At 45.4% G+C, this 19865-nt stretch overlaps 1 protein-coding gene across 6 annotated transcripts in view; it reads left to right on the forward strand.

Annotated features, from left to right (window-relative positions):
• The first annotated feature begins 681 nt into the window (after window positions 1–681).
• F2RL1 (F2R like trypsin receptor 1) overlaps window positions 682–19865 on the forward strand; it is a 73966-nt gene continuing 54782 nt past the window's right edge. The window contains exons 1-4 of one of the 6 annotated variants that reach the window (XM_085013895.1): window positions 682–1048; window positions 6156–6327; window positions 8219–8312; window positions 10002–10101. The gene's annotated coding sequence lies outside the window, so the exon portion shown is untranslated. The remainder of the gene's footprint in view (window positions 1049–6155; window positions 6328–8218; window positions 8313–10001; window positions 10102–19865) is intronic. The other 5 variants (XM_085013896.1, XM_085013899.1, XM_085013893.1 and 2 more) reach the window with 5 other exon arrangements.

Consider the following 19865-nt stretch of genomic DNA (forward strand, 5'->3'; position numbering starts at 1 on the left):
GGAGAGGGCAAAGCAGGAGCAGGGGCCGGGAAAGCTGAGCATCAGGAGGTCCTGCTCCTCCAGAGCCACCTCGGCCAGTCTGATCTGGGATGAATCTTGGTTTATCCCAGGCAATTGCAACCACGTTACACTTGTATGCCAGTGTGAGAAACATGACATCTCACACCCTGTGAACATCCCAGAGGTTTCAAAATAAATTCTCTTTGAGGAAAAATAAATCAAAGCAATTCCTAATGAAGAATTCAACCCTGCCCCTTCCAGTCTCTGACAGACCATCCCTCTCTGCCTGTCCACTCCTAGTCTGGACTCCACTGGACATCATTGTGCTATGGCAAACCTAAGAGGAAATGCCACTTAGAAGTTTCCCTGGGCCATGAGGGTCACTTTAGACAAGTGCTGTTTGTACTAAAGTTTCCTTGGGCTCTCAGAACCCTCTCAGGCTCTGGCAAGCCCCTGGTGCTAGTCATGATTGCCCTTCCACTCATTCCGGATGGAATATTCCTGACCAGCTAAGTTCTGTCTGCTTTGAAGCTGTTTGCCAGTGTTCCCGCCCATAAGAATCACCTGGGGTCTGGGGGTGGGGGCTGTGAAAGGCAGAGAGTCCAGGGTCTCTCTCCGGTGATGCGGAACTAGGAATCAGAGGAGGCACCTGGAAGCTGCCCGCTTAGCAAGTGTTCAGGTGATTCTCAGGACCAGGAAAGTCTGGGGAAGGCCGCGCAGACTCTGCGCTCCGCTGGCAACCACCGCTGCCGCCCTGAGAGGAAGGAGAGGTTCGCGGCAGCAGATGCCCGGGCCTCGTTCCAGGATGGTGACACCGGTATTCACTCCACTGTGCATCCCCCAGCCGCGACAAGCCGGCCCACCCAGGCTTCCGTAGCGCAGACAGCCCAGAGGGCGCTCACACCCCCACCAGGCCTCCTGCTGCCCAGCTTCCCCGGGGGGCTGGGAGACCCACACCTCGGCCCGGGAGCCACTGGGCTCTGAGCTCCAGCCAGCCAGCCCCTGCAAGCAAGATCTTCACAGCTGAAAGAATACTCGGCCAGGGCAGGTTTGCTCAGCTTTATTTTTTTCTGAAAAGGGAGCTTGAGGGTTGAGGGTTTGGGGCCATTTTGCTAAACCTTAGGGACACCTGAATGTTGTGGACCTGGCTGCTTTTTTTTTTTTTTTTTCTTTTTCTTTTTTAGGGCCTCACTCGCAGCATATGGAAGTTCCCAGGCTAGGGGTCGAAACAGATCTGCAGCTGCCAGGCTACACCACAGCCGCAGCAACGCGGGATCCAAGCCACGTCTGCGATTTATGCCCGAGCCTTAATCCCCCGAGTAAGGCCAGGGATTGAACCGCATCCTCAGGGATCCTAGGCAGATTCATTTCTGATGTGCCACAACGGGAACTCCTGTTTTTTGTTTTGTTTTTAAATATTGTTTGATTTGGGGCCTGAGAGAATTCAAAGGAAATGCCTGATTGTTAAGTAATCTGTGAGCTGAATTTCTGGAAGAAAGCGGGAAGGGAAGAGGAAGAAATATGTGTGTGTTGGAGGGCGTGTGGAGAGAAAAAAATGTGAACACCCAGGGAAAATGTGGGGGTTTTTAAAATGTAAATCTCATTTTTGAGCATCATGGGAGGAAAAGTCTTGTTTCAAACGCATGAATGTTCATGTAAGTAAAGCTTAACCTTTCAGTGTTAGTGTAGATTTTTCCAAAGGCAGATCCTGAGATGGAGCACGAGTACAAATAGTGTATTTGGCAAGTCCAGGGAACACCTCTAGGGAAGTAGGGAAATGATGAGGATGAGACAGCAGCCGTCCAAGGGTGGGCCTGTGAGCCCTGGTTCCCACACACGGTGCCTGGAGCAGGGAAACTCGGGGAGACCGTGTCACTGAGCCCACTGGAGGGCAAGGGAGCTGACATGCTTAGACACCAGCAGCTGAGGGTTATTGGTTGAGCACTGTTCTTGGGGTGGGGGTGGTTATTCATTCTCTGTCACTCTTTCGACTTCTGGTCAGGAGCACATTCAGGAAAGTGGCCTTCTCGTTTCGGGGGAAAAAAAAAATCCTCAGTGCAGGTGTCAACAGTTGAAAGTCGATCAGAGAATAATGAGTCAGAGGGTTTCAGCGACCGCAAGCGGGGCCCTGACAGCATCAGCTGCATTTTATTAATCCCACAACTCACTTTAGCTTTCCTCAATATTTTTTGGAAGTATAGTTGATTTACAATGTTGGGTTAGTTTCAGGTGTACAGAAAAGTGACCCAGTTATATATATATATTCTTTTTCAGATTCGTTGCCATTATAGATTATTACAAGATACTGAGTTCAGTCCCTGTGCTTCGCAATTGGTCCTTGTTTTTTACCTATTTTATATGTAGTAGTTTGTATCTGTTAATCCCAAACTCCTAATTTATCCACCCCATCCAAAAATTTTTTTTTGTCTTTTTGCCATTTCTTGGGCTGTTCCCGCAGCATATGGAGGTTCCCAGGCTAGGGGTCTAATCGGGGCTATAGCCTCCAGCCTACGCCAGATCCACAGCAACTCGGTATCTGAGCTGAGTCTGCAACCTACACCACAGCTCAGGGCAACGCCGGATCCTTAACCCACTGAGCAAGGCTAGGGATCAAACCTGCAACCTCATGGTTCCTAGTTGGATTCGTTAACCACTGAGCCACGACGGGAACTCCCCCATCCGAAATATTTAGCACAGTATGTACAGCATAAATTCATCCTGTCTTCATGATGAAGGGACATCATAAGAGCATCAGTTATTTTAACCTTCTCTGTGACAGCTGTTAGTGAGGTGATAGAATGATTTGCTTTCAACAACAAGGTCAGTACGAGTTCCCTTTGTGGCTTAGCTATGGTTAACGAACCTGACTAGGATCCATGAGGATGTGGGTTCAATCCCTGGCCTTGCTCAGTGGGTTAAGGATCTGGTATTGCCAAGAGCTGTGGTGTAGGTCGCAGATGTGGCTCAGATCCCATGTGGCTGTGGCTGTAGTGAAGGTGGGCAGCTGTAGCTCTAATTTGACCCCTAGCCTGGGAACTTTCATAGGTCTGGGCTGCAGCCCTAAAAAAGCAGAACAAAACAAAACAAAACAAAAATGAGGGTCAACAAAGCCTTGGAACTTCTGAGCTCTTGCATGCCTTTTTTGTAGTTCTGCTGTCTCTTCCGTTTGATCTGAGGGCATGGTAGGGTGCAGCAGCATTCCTTCCCAACAGCTGCCTCTAGTTTTCTGGGAGCTGGAAAGTAGCTGGATAATCAAGCTTGTTGGAATTTTGATCAGAAAGGAAAGAGATGGCACTACAGCCAGGAGATGTCCTGTAAGACTTCTGAAAAGGTTTTATGTCATCTGGCTCCTCAGAAGCCATTTCTGCTTTTTCTTTGTAACTTGGCTGGTCATTGTGCTGTGGGACCGGTGACTTTGGGATGAGTAAACGGTCTTTTTTTTTTTTTTTAATTTTTAAAATTTCTTTTTTATTGAAGTATAGTTAATTTACAATCTGTTAATTTCTGGTGCAGAGCAAAGTGATTCAGTTTATATATATATTCTTTTTAAAGATTTTTTTTCCCACAGAGTTTCTGTTGTGGTGCAGCAGAGGCGAATCTGACTAGGAACCATAAGGTTGCGGGTACAGTCCCTGGCCTTGCTCAGTGGGTTAAGGATCTGGCATTGCTGTGAGCTGTGGTGTAGGTTGCAGATGCGGCTCGGATCCCAAGTTGCTGTGGCTCTGGCGTAGGCCGGTGGCTACAGCTCCGATTAGAGCCCTAGCTCGGGAACCTCCATATGCCGCAGGTGTGGCCCTAAAAATACGAAAAAATAAAATAAAATAAAGACATTCTTTTCCATTATGGTTTATCATAGGACATTGAATATAGTTCTCTGTGCTCCACCCTAGGAGCTTGTTGTTGATGCCTCTATGTGTAATAGCTTACGCTTGCTAACCCCAACCTACTGCATAGTCAATATCTGTAATAACCTATAATGGAGACGTAATAACCTATAATGGGAACTGTAGTCAATATCTTGTAATAACCTATAATGGAGACGAATCTGAAATTCAGTATGCATAACTAAATCACTTTGCTGTGATCCTGAAACTAACATAACATTGTAAATCAACTATACTTCCGGAGTACCCATCATGGCTCAGTGGAAATGAATCCAACTAGTTACTGTTAGGTTTCGGGTCTGATCTCTGGCCTCGCTTAGTGGGTTAAGGATCTGGCGTTGCCGTGAGCTGTGGTGAAAGTCACAGATGTGGCCTGGATCTGGCACGGCTGTGGTTGTGGCTGTGGCGTAGGCTGGCAGCTACAGCTGTGATTTGACCCCTAGCCTGGAAACTTCCATATGCCACAGGAGTGGCCCTAAAAATGACCAAAAAAGAAAAAAAAATTGTAAATCAACTATGCTTTAATTTAAAAAACTACATCGTTTTTCCCAGGGCAGCTCTAGAGATCAGTGATTGCTCTGATAAGCCATGGCAAACATTTCTCAAGTCAGAGATCGCATAAGATTCTCTTGCTCAAATAATGCATCCAAACTCAAATCGGCAATAGTTACAGATAGTCACTGCTCTCTACATGGAACAGGAGAGCAAGACTGATTTTCTGTGAACGTCATCAAATTGAGATATTTTGGATAATGTTCTTAGAATTCATTTGAAGATAACAAATTGGTATCTCTTCCATTGCTGTGAAGTAGAGGCAGTATCATCTCATTGTTATCTTTCTTTTTTTGTCTTTTTGCTATTTCTTGGGCCGCTCCCGCGGCATATGGAGGTTCCCAGGCTAGGGATCGAATCGGAGCTGTAGCCACCGGCCTACACCAGAGCCATAGCAGCGCAGGATCTGAGCCGCGTCTGCAACCTACACCACAGCTCACGGCAACGCCGGATCATTAACCCACTGAGCAAGGCCAGGGATCGAACCCGCATCCTCATGGTTCCTAGTTGGATTCATTAACCACTGCGCCACAACGGGAACTCCCTCATTGTTATCTTTCTGAGACTCCCCCCCCCCTTTTTTTTTGGTTTAGCAGTTAATTAGGAAGACTTGAAATGTTCAAGTTTAGGCTGCAAAATATCATGAGATAAACTTACAAAGGAAGAGCAAATCTGATGAGCTCAAATTTTATTAGAAGACATTGAAACAGAGTAGAGCAGAATTTAGTTTCGTAATAATGACATAAGGGTACTCAGTGCTCTTCTGCAGAATGCAGGGAGTCTTTCTGTTTTGGAGCAAAATCATCAGTCAGATTGAAGATGAAGAGTCATAGTTGCAAACTGCAGCTGAGCCACCAACCCAGTGTTAGCACGCGCTGAGGACAGAATGGAAGGCCTGGTTAGTCATGGGCAAGCATGCATCTTGTCACCCACAGCTTCCTACACAGCCCTCATTGTCACACCATCTTTGAAGTGGTGGCACATGTACAAGATCAAAAGATTGGCAGTTGGATTACTCCCTAATCAGATTTCTAAAATGAAACCTAAGAAAAGTACCCCAAAAATGCTGCCATCCATCAAACCCAAATCACTTCCGTAGCTCTTACAGAGCTGTTTACTTGAGAAGAAAGGTAGAAATTGTCTTTAGACCAATCTATTCACTTAGAGTTCATTGCATATGATTAAGTTTTTCAATCTCATTTATTTGGAAGCCTTCACTTCTTCCTAGTTGATGCCACCAGCAGATTATAATGGTGGCAGAAGACAGTTGATAGTGCCCTTAACCTTGATGATGTTTAGGGGCATTAGCACGTCACAGTCCCACACAACAGTATATGTTGTGAAGATTCTTAATCACAGGAATTCCCGTCGTGGCTCAGAGGAAATGAACCTGATGAGCATCCGTGAGGAAACAGGTTCGATCCCTGCCCTCACTCAGTGAGTTAAGGATCTGGCATTGCCCTGAGCTGTGTTGTAGGTTGCAGATGCAGCTTGGATCTGGCATTGCTGTGGCTGTTGTGTAGGCTGGCAACTGCAGCTCCAATTTGACCCGTAGCCTGGGAATTTCCGTATGCCTCAAGTGTGGCACTAAAAAAAAAGAAAAAGACCAAAAAAAAAAAAAAAAGATTCTTAGTCATACACAAAATTTAAAAGCCCAGTGTACCATTTAATCAGGTGGTGATGTACATAGTTCAATATTCATTCGCTCTTTTGATTTAGTGAGTTTATTTGTTCATCAAACTGAACTGTGGACCAGGCCCAGAGCAAGGCCTCGGAGAGATACAGAAAAGGATAAGACATGATCTCTGCTGCCCTTGAAAGCTCAGTTTCTAAGGGGAAAGAAAAACCCAGACATCATCTTCCAATAGATGACAAATGCCACTGTCAAGAGGTATGTGACAATTTCCATAGCAGTTCTGAGGACAGTGGGTCCTCACTGCTGGCTGCCCATTTCCACTACCTGGGGAAGGAGTGGATTTTCCTACCATGGATGAACGCAATCAAAATCACTGAGTATAGAGCTCAGGCATCGCTATTTTTGAAAACCTCCCCCAACATATCCATGTACTAGACTCTCATTCAGCCATAAAACGAAATGCAGTGCTGGAATCCCCAGGAGGCATAGCAGGTTAAGGACCCGGCATTGTCACTGCAGTGGCTTGGGTCACTGCTGTGGCATGAGTTCCATCCCTGGCCCTGGAACTTCAGCATGCCATGGGTGCTGCCAAAAAAGAAAAAGAAATGAAGTGCTGATTCATGCTGCAACGTGGATGAACCTTGAACATGTTATGCTAAGTGACATATTTTATGATTCCACTTACATGAAATGCCCAAAATAGCATTTCCTGTAAATCCATAGAGACAGAAAGTAAATTAGTTGTGGGGGGAGAGAGTACTGGGGAATGACTGCTGATAGGTGTGACATTTCTTTTTGGAATGATGGAAATATTGGTACTGGAATTGGTGGTGCTGCTGGCACAGCATTAAGTATATACTGAAACCCACTGATTTGTACACCTGAAAATGGTAAATTTTATCTCAATAGAAAGAAAATTGGAAAAAAAAAAAAAAAGCAGGGGTTCCCATCATGGTGCAGTGGGATTGGCGGTGTTCCTGGAGCACTGGGACATAGGTTCAATCCCCGGCCTGCCACAGTGGGTTACAGATCTGTGGTGCAGGTCACGACTGCAGTTCAGGTCTGATCCCTGGCCCTGGAACTCCATATGCTCAAGGGCAGCCAAAAAAGACAAAAATAAAATAGAATAGAATAAAATAAAACAAAAGCGGGGATCTTAACACACAACCATAATCGAGACCCACTAATCTAGGGGATGACTAGCATGTTTGGAGATCAGTAGTTTGGATTTTGCCTTTTGTCTCAGGCTCCACGATGGCTCCATACAGCACTGCTACTACTGATCTTGTCTGTATTTAAATTCTGATATTCATCATGAATTTTTCTGCCTAACTTTTTCGTTTTTATAATATTATACTGATGCAGTATTTATCATGATTAGTCAGCTCTCTTAAGTTTTGCATACTGATCCCAACCAAAGGTAATACATTTAAGGAGGCATTAGCATACAGGCAAGTTAAAACTGTGGATGTGAAAGAGATGGCCCTGGGGGAGAATGGAGAGCAAAAAGAGACCATCAGGGCCAGAACTGGGGGTTGGGGAACATTTGCACTTAAGGGCCAGAAGAAAAAAAGGAGACTCCATAAAGGAGACCAATAGCCATTGAGGAGGTTGGCAAACCATGAGACGGTGATGTGATAAAGACTAAGGGAGACGGGAGTTTCAGATGTGGTGCATGAATACACCTAGGAACCATGAGGTTGTGGGTTTGATCCCTGGCCTCACTCAGTGGGTTAAGGATCTGGTGCTGCCATGAGCTGTGGAGTAGGTTGCAGATGTGGCTCATGGCTCGTGTTACGTGGCTGTGGCTGTGGCCAGCAGCTGTAACTCCGATGTGACCCCTAGCCTGGAAACCTCCATATGCTGCCAGGACAGCCCTAAAAAAGCAAAAAACACCCCACAAAAACTAAGGGAGACAAATTTCCAAGAGGATATCACATGCTCCAAGGGCCCAGACAGGATGCCGTCTAGGAAGAGTCACTGAAATGGGCCAAAGGACATGGAGTAAGATGTCTCCAGGACCTGCGAGAGCAGTGATGTTGGCGTGGGAGGCGATGGTGGAGAGAACGAGGTGGCTGCCCCAAAGGAAGGACCGGAGGTGCTGGAAAAAGCCGCCGAGTTGAATTTAGTTTATCATGTGTTTTAGGATGAAAAAGTTCCAAAGAAGTGTGTGAAAAGGAAAGGAACGAAGGCCTGAGGAAATCAGAAGGACTGCTGGAGGCAAGATAGACCCTGGGGAGGTACAGCAGGGACGGGAGGGAGGGCTGTCTGTCTGGACTTGCCCACACAGGCACGGCCCAGCAAGATGCCAAGGGTATTCCCGCTCTACTTCCAGAAATTCCTGGGCCTCTAGCACCCCACTCCCCTGCCAGGACTCTTCATCCTTGGCCAGGGATCGAACCTGCAACCTCATGGTTTCTAGTTGGATTTGTTTCCGCTGTGGCATGACGGGAACTCCTTTCCTGCTTTCTATTTTTATCATCTCTCCTGGAAACTCACCCCTCAGGGCACCGCAGAATCCACTTGCCAGTTTCCTAAGTGGGCAGCACCCCATCATCCCCGCCTCTGGCCTTTCCTCAGTCAAGCCTGCCCCCCAGCTCCTACCTGGCGAGCATGTGGGGCTGGAGGACAGTGGCTCGGTGGTGTCTTTCCCATGAGGGCCCCTTCATCAGTAAGGCAGGAGGACCCTTCAGCAGTCACCTATCTGTGGGAGGGATAGTGGCAGGGGAGGGGCTGGCGGAAGCCTGGGGACCAGGCTTCGTTGACAAAGAGCCCTAAGCCTCCAGCTGGGGCTGGAAACAGTAATTGTGACTTTTCTCCCAATACATTATGGAAGAAACTTGAGGTGTTCCCGTCGTGGCTCCAAGGAAACAAATCCAACTAGGAACCATGAGGATGCAGGTTCCATCCTTGGCCTCGCTCAGTGGGTTAAGGATCTGGCATTGCCGTGAGCTGTGGTGTAGCTTGCAGATGAGGCCCGGATCTGGCGTTGCTGTGGCTCTGGCGTAGGCTGACAGCTACAGCTCTGATTAGACCCCTAGCCTGGGAACCTCCATATGCCGCAGGTGTGGCCCTAAAAAGACAAAAGAAAGACAGAAATTCCAGCATGGGAGTTTGGGGTAGGATGGACTCCTGGTGTGGGTTAGCGAGCCCGGGGCCCCCAGTGGACTGGGTGTGAGGAGATGGAGGGTTGATAAACATGTAAGTGAACTGGTTGCCATAGAGTCCAAGCAAGTCAGAAGAAGGAAAGAAGCAGGAGGGGCTGTCAGGCTGGGAAGATGGGCAGGAGACAAGGGATTTGGGTGGGAACACAGGGTCAGAGAGGAGTCTGGATGGATGGGGGAGCAGGCAAGGAAAAGCCAAACACCTGCGCTGAGGGTGTGAACACAGAAAGCAAGACAAAGAGTCCCCAGTTCCAGAGGTGGAGCTGCTTGGGGATGTGGCAGGATGGCACTGTAGCCACGGGAGGGGGTTGTGGAAGGGGAATTGAAGCAAAGGCCAACAGCAGGGAAGAATCAAGATGCTGGGAGGCTGGGCAGGTGGCAGATGCATGTGGGAGAGAGTTCGTGCAGTGGATAGACATTCACACCCCCAGGAGCCACATCTTGATGTTCCATCTCCATCTTGGCTACCCCTGTGTTTTTAGGCAAGTCACTGTAGTTCACTGAGCGTTGGCATCCTAATTTATAAAACGGGGTACATAATGCTGACCCTCACCACACTGTCTTAAGGAGTGAAATGAGAGGATAGATGTCAACTCAACCCCAGGCAGGCACTAAGGTACAGTAAATATTGCTGTTAGGACTGGTGGTGTCCAATAGAATAAGAAGCAGCAGGTAAAATTTTCTGCAAGGATATATACAAAGATGACAGTGGATGTTTTTGGTCACCAGCCCAACATGCATTCTTGTTTTTTCTCTTCCTAACAGTTCTCTGATTTTTATCACGTTTAATCAAGCTCGATCCGCTCACTGCAGCCTTGTGTTTCAAGGAAGGCTGACCCCACCTGCAGACCTTGGAGGGGGCCTGGTAAGTCTAAAAACCATCCAATTCCTAAATCTGGGGGTTATTCAAGAATGCGCATGTGCCTTGACGGGGGCCAATGACACACCAGGGGAGGTAGTCTAAAAACTTCTGGGAAAGAAGTTTCCTGGACTTGAAAAGGCCAGAAACTTCCTCTCTTCCTCCAGATGTTGCATTGAGTGCATGTAAAGGTGGTCCTTTGGTAGTTTTCCTCCAGTTTCATCTTCGAAAGACTGAATCTGGGAGTTCCCGTGGTGGCTCAGCCATTAACGAGTCTGACTAGCATCCATGAGGATGTAGGTTCCATCCCTGACCTCGCTCAGTGGGTTAAAGATCCAGTGTTGCCATGAGCTGTGGTGTAGGTTGCAGATGCAGCTTGGATCGTGCATTATGGTGACTGTGGTGTAGGCCAGCGGCTACAGCTCCGATTCCACCCCTAGCCTGGAAACCTCCATATGCCATGAGTGCAGCCCTTAAAAAAAAAAAAAAAAGAAAGAAAGAAAGAAAGAAAAAGCAAGACTGACCACTCATGATTGTATTCAAGCCTCAGAGCTTCAAAGAAGCACAAAAAGAGGCCAAGGATTTTCTGCTGCCCCACAGACCCAAGGATAGAGACAGGAACTCTGTTGAATGATAACACAAGCAGGCATTTCCATTCATTTCCAACAAAAGCAAAGGACAGGGTGAGGGCCAGGGTTGGACGTGGATTCAGTTTTGTGGGTGAGTGGAGGTGAGCAGTATCGCCCACCCCTGCCCTCTTCCTTCTCCTCTGCAGCTCCTGGGCTTCCCTCCCCAGCAGCAACTGAGCACAGCTGCAGTATTAACAAGTGTGCACCAAGTGACAGGTGGTCAGCCTCTACCAGAATCCTGCTGTGTACACTGCAGTAAGAGAGGACTGACCTTAGACATTAGCTAGGGCAGAGTCCCTTTTCAAAAAGTGTTGGCTTTTTAAAAATTTTTATTGGGGTATAGTTAGTTTACAATGTGGTGCCAATTTCTGCTGCACAGCAAAATGACCCAGTCATACATAAATACACATTCCCTTTCTTACATTATCTTCCATCATAGTCTCTCCCAAGAGACTGGATATAGTTCCCTGTGCTATACAGTAGGTCCTCATTGCTTATCCATTCTGAGGGTAATCGTTTGCATTTACTAACCCCAAACTCCCAGTCCATCCCACTCCCTCCCCCTAGGCAACCACAAATCTGTTCTCCATGTCTGTGAGTCTGTTTCTATTTTATAGTTTCACTTGTGCCATATTCTAGATTACATATATAGGTGATATCATATGGTATTTGTCTTTCTCTTTCTGACTTATTTCATTTAGTATGAGAAGCTGTAGTTGCATCCATGTTGTTGCAGATGGCATTATGTCATTCTTTTTTATGGCTGAGTAGTATTCCATTGTATATATGTGTGCCACATCTTCTTAATCTGTTCCTCTATTGACGGACATTTAGATTGCTTCCTTGTCTTGGCTAGTGTGAATAATTCTGTTATGAAGATGCTGGTGCATGTATCTTTTTAAATTTATTGTTTTGTCCAGCTATATGACCAGGAGTGGGATTGCTAGATCATATGGTGGTTCTATATTTAGTTTTCTGAGGCACCTGCATACTGTTTTCCGTAGTGGTTTTACCATCTCACATTACCACTAACAGTAGAGGAGGGTTCCCTTTTCTCCACACCCTCTCCAGCATTTGTTATTTGTAGACTTATTGATGATGGCCATTCTTACCGGAGTAAGGTGGTACCTTATTGTAGTTTTGATTTGCATTTCTCTAATAATTAGTGATGTTGAGCATTTTTTCATGTGCCTATTGGCCATCCTTATGTCTTCTTTGGAGAAATGTCTATTTAGGTCTTCTGGCAGGGAGTTGTAACAATTCACAACCACCTATTACCAATCAGTGACAGAATGGCAGTGTGAGAGTTCTGTTGGCTCTCGGACTCTTGGTTGAGGATTATTCATTCTTTTCCATGCGTCTCCTCTAAACAAAACATGGCCCTTGTTCAGGGAAGCTAACCCACTTTCCCATTGACAGCAGGAACTCCTTCAGAATTGCTTTTTCAACCCCCCCCCTTTTTTTTTTGTCTTTTTAGGGCTATACCCACAGCATATACAGGTTCTCAGGCTAGGAGTCAAATCAGAGCTGTAGCTGCTGATCTATGCCACAGCCACAACAATGCCAGATCTGAGCCATGTCTGCCACCTACACCATAGCTCATGGCAGTGCCGGATCCTTAACCCACGGAGCGAAGCCAGGGATCAAACCTGCATGCTCATGGAAGCTAGCAAGATTCATTGCTGCTGAGCCACAACAGGAACTCCTTCAAAACCTTTTTTAAAATGGCATTCAAGGAGTTCTCTGGTGGCACAGTGGGTTAAGGATCTGGTCTTGTCCCTGCAGTGGTTTGGGCCACTGCTATGGTGCGGGTTCAATCCCTGGCCTGGGAACTTCCACATGTCACAGACAAAGCCAAAAAAAGGGGGGACATTTTAAAACTACACTTTCAACATGAAAAAAAATAAACTGTAAAATTTCAGCAAATGGAGTATCCTGGGCTTACGGTTTTTGTGTTTTCCGATATGCTGAGTAGTTTGATTTTTTTTTTTAATACCCCATTAAGTAGACCAATCCTTTGCCTATAGAACCAGAGGACCACATATGTGCGTGCGTGCGTGTGTGTGTGTGTGTGTGTATGCTGAATTAGCTAGCTGTCCATTTGAGGATTTCTGTAAAGGCCCACGATTATGGCCATTGAGGTATCTGGTTTCAGAATGACCTAGGAGTCAGCTGCATATTGCTACAGTTCAGAGGCAGAGTTTCGGGTCAGATCAAGAACTACCCACTCGAGGATGTGATTTATTTCATCGTCCATCTTGCTTCCAGTGAGACTCAGTAAAACACCTGGAAGGAAGGAAGAGGGGCAGGAAAGAAAGAAGGACAGAAGGAGTAGAAGATAGTAACCTTTGGGAGAGGAGACTAAGCTGGCAGACGAGGCCTAGGTCTGGAGGGTTTGTTGTATATATAATACTTCACACGCTTTGCACTTGGTAAACTCTCAAGGTGTCTGTTCCTCTGGGAGACAAATGACAGTGCTTCAAAAGAGCCAAGATCCATTCTACTTTGTGACATTCACAAACAGCTCTGCATCCTGCTATTGTGCAGCTTTTGTTGAAACTGATCGCCTGGGCTCTTAGTCACTCTCTACCTGATTTGTGACGGGAAAAGGACACAGTGTTTCAAGTTGCACATCTGACAGACTCAGGCTAAGGGGAGATAGTGCTAATACAATAAGCTCTGCCAAGATTCGTTTTTAAAGCCATGAGTTCCTTTCCCGCAAACTGCAAGTTACTCAAAAGGGCATCTGTTCACGTTCAAGACCACTTGGCTTTCTCTAAACCACTTGACTAATACCCTGTATTAGGAAAGAATCTCATGCCTGGGGTCAGTTTCTTTTAGGGAACATTCACTTAGCATTTGAATGAGCTAGCTTCCCCGGAGGGCCAGTGGTGGTTTGACCTTGGCCTCCAGTCTGTCTGACATGGACTTAGGGGGTTATCGGGAGGGGTGCCGAGTCCTGGGTGGCCCTCTGTCTCCCTGCACACCCCGCTATGGAAAGCTACCCGTGTGCAAGTACCTTGCATCCCCACCCCACATTTGAAATGGCAGGAGACAAAATTCTTCGCAAAAGAAGCCCAACTATGGAATTTGCCGCGGTTGGCAAATACCCAGGATCTGCGTTTGTTCGTTTTGCGGGTCGAGGGTGATGGTCACCTCCTTGTTTTTCTTTCCTCATCCAAAGGACCTTTCTAGAGTTGGTCTGGAGCCACACTGAGTGTGCACCGAGGGGTGGTTCCTGCTTGAGGACTGCCCTAGTGAACCCAGGCTGTAAACATTTCCACTCATTCTTATACGGAGACCTGAGCAGTACCCAAGATGCCACATAAGTGACCAAAATGCAGGAGTGACTGACTGTTCAAGAATCAGCTTGCTGCTCACAGAGCAGAGTCGAATTCTCCAAAGGGACAAAGATACGCATGTGTCCTAGAGGTGTTACAGCCTGGGCACCACAGGCCATTTTCAGTTTTTCAGTTTTTTTCACACGGAGCCTTGCAGGGTGTAGCAAAGCTGCTGTCAGCTGTCTTCCTTGACCCGCGTCTCACAGGGCTTGTATCTTCCACTGATAAAGAGGAGTCTTTCCCTGTGACAGTCCAAAGAATTTCTTCTTCACTCAGCCCGATCTCCCCCCCCCTTGACAATGTGATGTGCACGGTCCTAAACAAGCTTTACCGTTTCGCCTGAACCTCTGTGGGTGTTGATCCTAATTTCTTTATGGGTGTCAGTCCCAATTCACTTACGGCGACATTTCTAAGGGTTGCAAGGATCTGACTCAGCAGGGTCACCGAGGGTGGGATTCCGAGCCAGATCAGGACAGGGCTGAGGCTGCACTACTACCTCTGAACTTACTGGCAGGACGCGTGTCACTCCATCACCACGAGGCAGCATCATGTGCAGAAGGGGTGCTGGCCGTTGGAGTGATCGCCCAGCTAAGCCTCCCAGGCAACTCCACTTCATTCACCTTTATTTATTTATTTATTTTTTTGTCTTTTTGTCTTTTTGCCATTTCTTGGGCTGCTCCCGCGGCATATGGAGGTTCCCAGGCTAGGGGTCGAACTGCATCTGCAACCTATACCACAGCTCACAGCAGCCCCAGATCCTTAACCCACTGAGCAAGGCCAGGGATTAAACCCACAACCTCATGGTTCCTAGTCGGATTCATTTACCACTGCGCCATGACAAAAACTCCTCCGACTCACCTTTCTAAGGAAAGAAGTCATCAACAGAAAACTAAGTGGATGCGAAATGTATATGTCCAACTTCACTGTATTAATACTTAAGTTTATATGATCTGATGGCCCCTCCCTACTTGGAGTGAGAAAGTCTCTTTCTTCCCCAGATTCTTCTCCTGGATAGGTCCAGGATTCTCAGGGGTGCCCACTCAGTGTGAAGGAACTCCTGGACCTGGACCTCCTGGACCGGCCCAGGAGAGGGATCTGGGGAGGAAATCGTTATGGTCAAGGTTTTTCTCCCCAGGGCACTGCCCCCCCTGCCCCCAGCCCAGCTATGTGCACCCAAGGGCAGGATCAGGGCACCATCAAGTATCAGCTGCCCACAATGTCTGGGACCACCCTCCACATCCCCATCCGCTCAGCAAACTCATAGTCCACTCTCTCGAATAACTACCCAACAAGGACTAACGCCCTGCTAATACACACACACACACACACACACACACACACACACACACACAAACACACACGTGCGAAAAAAGTAACAAGATCTCTTCTATAAAGCCCATGTTATAGAAATAGACCAGTTCCTAGAAAATCTTGAGGAAAGCATGCACCTAAAATATTGGCTGCAATGATTTTTATTATAATGAGACTTTCACAAAAGTAAGTATAAATATATCCTATGCTTATCTAACTACAAAAGCACAAATTAAACACAAAACTAAACAAACAAACAAAAACCCAGCCAAATTCAATTTAACAATATTGATATAACTTGTCAGATGATGTAGACTTTAACTGAAACTAAATTTCCACTTTGAGTAGTAATTATAAAAATTGCTGTGGGAAAATATAAAAAAAAAAAATTGCTGATAATTCTCAGTAAGTTCCTGGCCAAAGTACTTGAAATGACTTGACTCATTTAACCCCACAATAGCTCCATCAGTAAATACTACTGTTATTCCCATATTATTGAGAAAGATAATGGGCCCAGAGAGATTAAATACATGTCGTAGAAAAGACTAAAAAATAAATGTCCTGAGGAGGTTCATCTAGGAGGGGGCAGAGTGAAGCCTCAAACCCAAGGAGCCTGACCCAGGGCCTCTACTGTTGACCAACTATAGTGTTCTGGGTACTGGCTGCCATGGTGCAGGTTCTTGGTGGAGCTCAGCACTTCATATCACCAGGGGCCATGTGTTGACTCTGTTCTCTCACCCTTTTCCCTCTATTGGACCTGTGTCCAAGCCTTCATTCATGCAGCTTGCCCTGGCATCATTTGGCATAATCGCATCATTTACATAGTTAGTTGGCTTCTCTCTCATTGACTCCAAAAACAGTTTGGAGCCCCAAATCAAAACACAGAAATGTGTGCCCAGCATCTCTGGACAGAACTCAGTTAAAATGTGATCATTCCAGCCATCCACAACATGCATATATGGTATTATTTTTTAAAGATTATGATCAATGGGAAAACATTGCTATTCAGGTATTCTTACAGGAAACTGGCAAACCCCTGCTAATTCATCTGTGGACCTTGCTAATATCACAGAGATCAGAGTAGTAGTATTCTGTACCTTTTGTGACATCTGTAGTTCTTACAGTTATTTGTAGGTGTACCTGGTGGCCAACTATCATTGATCTCAAGTAAGATTCCATGCCTAAATAGTATGAAAATGCTAATGATTTTTCAGTCCTTGCAAGAAAGGTAAGTCCATAAAATACTCTGTGGGAGACTAAACATTGCCATTCTTTTCCAGTCATGATTACTTTATTAAGAAAGATTTTTGTTCAAATGAACAAATTATTTGAAATGATTATGAAAGGGTCCCATGAATCATAAAGACTTTGCTAATTGGCATTATTTATTCCTCACTGGTTTTGTGCTTTACTTGATGGAGAATGTAAATGCTTGTATCTGTTTTCTTCTTGGAAATTATGAGCTTATCAGGAATGGGAACAATGGCTTTTCCATAGAGTACCCTTCCAGGAAGCTTGTGGCTTAATAAATGCTTGTTCTGAGAGATAATTAGGGCTGTATCCTCTGGCTTGTGGGAGGCACACCATCCTTATATGCTTCCTTTTCAGCCCTAATCAGTTAATGCTTCAGTAATTACCAAATATCCAAAGGACCTAGTTAAGTTTGCAAAAGTGGCTGGTGTATAAACGTGGCATCATTAGTTTCTATGTCTTTAGCAAAACAGAGTTAAATACAGTGCTGAGAGTTCCTTTTGTGGCTCAGTGGTAAGGAACCCAACTAGTACCCGTGAGGACGTGGGTTCCATCCCTGGCCTCACTCAGTGGATTAAGGATGTGGTGGTGTTGTGAGCTATGGTATAGGTTGCAGACACAGCTCGGATCCCACAGTTGCTATGGCTGTGGTATAGGGCAGCAGCTGCAGCTCCGATGAGACCCCTAGCCTGGGAACTCCCATATGCTGCAGATGAGGCCCTTAAAAGCAAAAAAAAAAAAAAAAATTAAGGCAAATAAACACATTTTTAGAAGGTAGGTAATGTTTACTTGCTACATAACCTTTCCTAAGAGGTTACTTGAGGATGTTCTCCAGTAAAAAGAGGAGAAACACAAGGGAAAAATAGATATGAGATGTAAGCAGTGGAGGAACAAAGCCAGGATTAGAGCTATGCAATTTCTTAAAGATAGTCTTTGGGCTGCAAGGATACTATCAAGAAGAAAAGACTTGGACTCCAGGCAATATATAAAATAAGAACCTGGGTGGAGGGGGGGGGAAATGGTAGCAAAAGCATGTTTTTTTTCTTTCATTTAGAAATGCAGTTAGCAACTCCAAGAAAAAAATATCTGTGCAAGAAAGTAATAATCCTGGAAGTTCCCTTGTGGCACAGTGGTTTAAAGGTCCCAAGTTGCCAAAGCAGTGGCACAGGCCGCAGTTGAGACACAAGTTTGATCCCTAGCCCAGGAATTTCCACATTTTGCAGGTGTGGCCAAAAAAAAATTAATAATCCTGATATGAAGCAAATTAAATTATAGCATGATCTTGAGCAATAGATGGATTAGGAAAAATGGGAATCATTATGCCTTAATGCTAGATATATTCTCTGAGTGGCATAGAGAATATGACCTTGCATCTAGGAAGAAGGAAATAATCATTGCTCAAATCAAAGAAACTTGGCTTTTCTCTGAACAGCCTTTATATGGTCATAATAATATAGTTGCTTTAGTGATTCTCAATTTTTAAACGCTACCCAATAGGGAGAACTTGATGACTGTAGAACAGAATGAAAATGTTGCCAGCTTTGATCCTGTATGTCTGGTAGAGGTGGGGAGGTAGAAGAATGAAGGAAAGAGTGAGATGCTAAGGTTCTCATTTTACATTGTAGAGGGCCCAGGGTTTGAATCTAAAATGGGCAGGGGGAGGTTCCCGTCACGGTGCAGGGGAAACAAATCCGACTAGGAACCATGAGGTTGCGGGTTTGATCCCTGGTCTCACTCAGTGAATTAAGGATCCTGTGTTGCTGTGGCTGTGGTATAGGCTGGCAGCTGTGGCTCCGATGAGACCCCTAGCCTGGGAACCTCCATATGCTGTGAGTGTGGCCCTAAAAAGCAAAATAAATAAATAAATAAATAAATAAATAAATAAATAAATAAGGGTGGAGTGAGAAATAGAAGTCGAAGTATACTATTAAGAATCATGAAAAGAACTAGTTAAAATAACTTGAAACAATAATGTGACTTATCAACTGAATTATGAGAATGGGGAGAGGAAAAATGAATGAAATTAGACTAAGTGAATGAAATTATGGTCTCTCATTGTTAGAAATCAGTAGAGACTTTTTAAAGTTACGAATCAAAAAATAGGTGTTCCCATTGTGGCACAGCGGAAACCAATTTGACTAGTATCCGTGAGGGTGCGGGTTCAATCCCTGGCCTCGCTCATTGGGTTAAGGATCAGGCATGGCTGTGAGCTGTCGTGTAGGTCAAAGATGTGGCTTGGATCCTGCATTGCTGTGGTTGTGGTGTAGGCTGGCAGCTGTAGCTCTGATTTGACCCCTAGTCTAGGAACTTCCATATGCTGCAAGTGTGGCCCTAAAAAGAAAAAAGAAAAAAAAAAAGTATCAGGAAATAGAAGTAGAAGCTTTTGGTGGTAGCATCCAGAAACACCAAGAGCTGACCAGATATCGTTTAGAAGTGATTGTCTCTGTCACGTAGGAAGAAAGATATGGAAGAGGGAAAATAATTGCTTTTTCTTAAAACATTTTCTGGAGTTCCCGTCATGACTCAGTGGTTAACAAATCTAAGAACCATGAGGTTGCGGGTTCGATCCCTGGCCTGCTCAGTGGGTTAAGAATCTGGCATTGCCATGAGCTGTGGTGTAGGCTGCAGACGCGGCTCGGATCCCGTGTTGCTGTGGCTCTGGCGTAGGCCGGTGGCTACAGCTCCAATTCGACCCCTAGCCTGGGAACCTCCATATGCTGTGGGAGCGGTCAAAGAAATGGCAAAAAGACAAAAAAAAAAAAAAAAAAAAAAAAATTTCTAACTAGTATCTGGGTTTTTTTTCCCTTTTAATGATGTCCATGTATACTTTGATTTTCTTTGAAGTAAAATTGACCTATTAAGATTAAATTAAATTAGTTTCAAGTGTAAGACATAACGATTTGGTATTTTTATACATTTCAAAATGGTCACCATGATAAGTCTGGTTACCTTCTGTCACCATACAGATTTCTCATAATGTGATTGACTATTTTCCCTGTGCTGTACATTATATGCTCATGACTTATTTTATAACTGGAAATTTGTGCTTCATAATCTCCTCACCTATTTCACTCATCCCTCCACCCACTTCCCATCTGGAAACCACCCGTTTGTTCTCTGTATATATGAGTCTGTTTCACTTTTATTGTGTTTTTTAGATTCCACATGTTTAAGTGAAATCATCCAGTGTTTGTCTTTCTGTGTCTGATTTATTTCACTTAGCATAGCACCCTCTAGG

Source organism: Sus scrofa, chromosome 2, assembly GCF_054392235.1.
Source record: "Sus scrofa isolate SSC_HxYL_T2T_F1_AM1 chromosome 2, Sscrofa_HxYL_maternal_Yorkshire_Landrace_v2.0, whole genome shotgun sequence".
NCBI lineage: Eukaryota > Metazoa > Chordata > Mammalia > Artiodactyla > Suidae > Sus > Sus scrofa.